Below are 3,529 nucleotides of genomic sequence, written 5' to 3'. Positions count from 1 at the left end.
GCAGGCGCTATACCACCAAGCTATATCAAGCTATATTCCCAGTAACACTATTTTACTGATAGGACTAAAATATCAATTTTCACAACGCATGAGTACACACTAATTTATACCAATGCCCCTGTAAAAATGGAGCCAATTTTGTACATGGATAGAACAATTACTGTTTTGTGTCTACAGTGATTAAATGCCTCAAAAGTAGACCCTGACAAATTAGAACAAGAATAACATGACAAATACTGTTAATCTACAAACAATTTAGGGTCAGGGATACAGCTCAGTGTCATACCTCCTACCTGCCAATTGCACGGCCGTGAGCTTGATTCCTGATACCGAAAACAAAAGAAAACTTCAGTGCTGACTTACCCATCTAAAAGTTATCTGGAATCTTAGAAGAATTCTGCAAGGAAATGATTCACCAAGCAAGAGACTAAAACAAATTTTCCTTAAATGAGATTAAGTTACATACAGACTGTGAGGTCAAGGACTGTTTCCTGCATGGTTTATCTCCTCAGTCACTGCCCAAAGGACTCTGAGAAGTTGTAGGAATATGCAGGTGCAGGCACGAGGCCCAGCTTCTTCTCCAACGTTGTGGAAAGGGATTGTACTTCACAGGGCAGAGCCCTATGCTCCCCTAGGCCACCTGGACAGAGCCCGGGGAGAGTGACCTCCCGGGGTATCCACGTTGGGCAGTCAGAGCAATTCATGCAACTTAATGAATGACTGTGGTGAGAAACAATTTCACCTAGTGGATCGTGACTTTCCCTGGATACATTACAGTAGTTCGTTAAATCCAACGAATACAAACTGGTCACCCTACCATCAGAAAATTTTCAAGTCAGGACTGATGGCACATGCCTGTCATCCAGTCAGTACTTTGGAAAGCTGAGGCAGAAAGACCACAGTTGAAGGTCATCATGAGAAATTTAGCTGGATCTGCTTTTAAAAAAACCAAGGTTTTGACTAGGTGTGGTGTTGCACACCTGTAATCCCAGTGCTTGGGAGCCTGAAAACAGTACAATCACTACGAGTCTGATCTGTGTAGTGAGACACTGTACTGGATACATAAAAAGAAAAACCAGAAACAAACACAAGGTCTTGGGATAGAGGTTGGCACAAATGCCTTGGGTACAATTCAATACCACAGGATAACTCTCAGCAAACTTATCTGAAATGTTCAATGTGATACTACCCTTCAGCAGAAGGTAAGAGCTAAAACTGAGGTAAGTCACCCATTGTAAATGCAAACATGCAGTCATTGTATCACCCGAAATCTATTTTTTTTTAAAGATGCGGTCTTGCGGGGCTGGGGAGATAGTTCAGTAGAATAAGCGTTTGACTGGCAAGCACAAGAGCCTGAGTTCCATCCCCGGTTCTGCCAAAAAAAAGAAAAAAAAAAAAAAAAGAATGAAAGAAAAAGAAAAAGATACAGTGTTGCTTCGTAGTTTAGGATTTTTTTTGGCTGGCTCAGGCTGCCTTAAGGGCGGGTCTGGTGTGGCATGTGGAGCTGGGGAATCGAATCGTGGCATTTAACTGAGGTAAGGGGCCAGGGAGATGGCTCAGTAAGCGCTTCCCTGCAAGTGCAAGGACCTGAGTTCAATCCCCGGTTCCGAAAACAAACAAACTGAGTTAACGTGCAAGCTCCCCTACTTTGTAGTTTAGACTGGCCTTGAATTCTGTAGGCCAGGCTGGCCTCAAACTTGCAAGCCTCCTGCCTCTGCCTCCTGAGTGCAAGGATTATAGGCATGAGCCACCACACTGGCCCTTAAAAGTATTACACGTGTATGAAAATCCACTCCGGGGGCTGGAGAGATGGCTCAGTGGTCTAAAGCACCTACTTGAAACAAGCTTGGCAAAGCATAGGGACCTCGGTTCGATCCTCCAGCACCACATGCCAGCCAGCCCCGCCCCCTGGTGGGCTGAGCTGGCCACACACACAATAAATAAATGTAATAAATAAAAATATTTAAAAAAAAAAAGAAAAGAAAATCCACTCCGGGGCGTGTGCAGTACGTTTATAATCTCAGCGTCCTGGAGGATGAGGAAGGAGGCCCCACCAGCACTTAGGCAGCCCTGGTAGCGATTCTTCAGCGCCAACATGCGGCTCAGGCTCCACTCAAGCCTAAATGGTACAGACACCAAAGAAGGGATGTTTTATTTTATATATTTTTTCTCTTTTTTCAGAACCGGGGATTGAACTCAGGTCCTTGGGCTTGCCAGGGAAGCGCTTATTCAACTGAGCCATCTCCCCAGCCCCGGGATCTGTTTTAAATAATAGCCTCAGGTGAGACTGGCAGCTAGAAACAGGCAAGTAAAAACACTCACCATGAAGCAGAAACGTGAGATACCTTTGTCTGAAAGATGGAGCGAGCCAGGAGCAGCCATATTTATACCTCAGAAACGGTCCGGAAGTCAAGGAAGGGCTAACGCAGCTACGCAGCGACATGCGCAGTTACAAAGTGGGAAGTTCGCTAAGGCTCCTGGGATGTACGCCATGGAGCCCCACCCCTACCTGAATTCGAGGCCTCTCGCGAGATTAGAGTCTGCGCCTGGGATCTTGCTGGGGTCGTAAATACTCTTCGATTGGTGCACTCGGCCGTAGAACATCTCAGGTTAATTGTTCCGGAACCGAGCTTTGGCGTTTCCAAAATAGGAACAATTTCATAGAAAAACAAAGTGTCTCAAAAAGGATTATGTCTGCCCAGTGACATGCGACGGAAACTAGATGAATGCAGGACAGGCGTGCGTCTAGATAAATTGGCTAGGGGCCGGGGAGATGGCTCAGTGGAATAAGCGCTTCCCTGGCAAGCGCAAGAGCCTGAGTTCAATCCCTGGTTCCGCAAAAAAAAAAAAAAAAAAAAATTGGCTAAAATTAAACACTTTCTGGGCACAACAAGATACTTAATGTCACTGAACTATAACCTGAAAACTGTTTAAAGGGGTGGTGCGAAAGTGTTGCTTGGTAGCAAGTCTCTTGCCTACCATTCAAGAGCTTGATTTACTACTTACCCTCACAACAGCACAGTAAACTCGACTGATACAAAGACGTAGGTAATAAAGGTCGCTGAAGATAGTTACTGCAAGGCTTGGAGATGTAGCTCGGTGTTCGGTTTTCATCTCAGCATCTGAAAAAACGCAAAACAAAAATACAGAAACAAAAAAAAAATACAGAAACATACCACGTGCTACAAATGTGGTAGTGCTGTAAGTGTGGGATTAGACAGTTATATGTTAACTGCCATAGAGCCATCCCTGCTGGGCTACCATGAACAGAAACATTTGAGGTCTTCCTCCTATATGTAAGATTTTGCGATTATTTACTATCATAGCCCATTCTAAGACATTGGCATGATTGATTTATTCTTGTCTTGAGACTGGGTCTCACTATGTAGCCCAGGCTTGACCTCACTTCCATCCTCCTGCCTCAGCCTCCTGAATGCTGGCATCACAGGTGTGCACCACCACTCCTGGCTCTAGCCAGGTCTTTTTTTTTTGCAGAACCAGGGATTGAACTCAAGCCCTTATGCTTGCC

At 45.0% G+C, this 3,529-nt stretch overlaps 1 non-coding gene across 1 annotated transcript; it reads right to left on the bottom strand.

Annotated features, from left to right (window-relative positions):
* Positions 1-482: 482 nt before the first annotated feature.
* LOC111813094 lies at positions 483-686 on the bottom strand. The gene has a single exon (XR_002818430.1). It is a non-coding gene; the product is annotated as a small nucleolar RNA SNORA73 family (small nucleolar RNA).
* Positions 687-3,529: the final 2,843 nt, after the last annotated feature.

This window comes from Octodon degus, unplaced genomic scaffold, assembly GCF_000260255.1.
Source record: "Octodon degus isolate 3935 unplaced genomic scaffold, OctDeg1.0 scaffold00163, whole genome shotgun sequence".
Taxonomy (NCBI): Eukaryota; Metazoa; Chordata; class Mammalia; order Rodentia; family Octodontidae; genus Octodon; species Octodon degus.
This window is presented reverse-complemented; position numbering and strand designations above follow the sequence as displayed.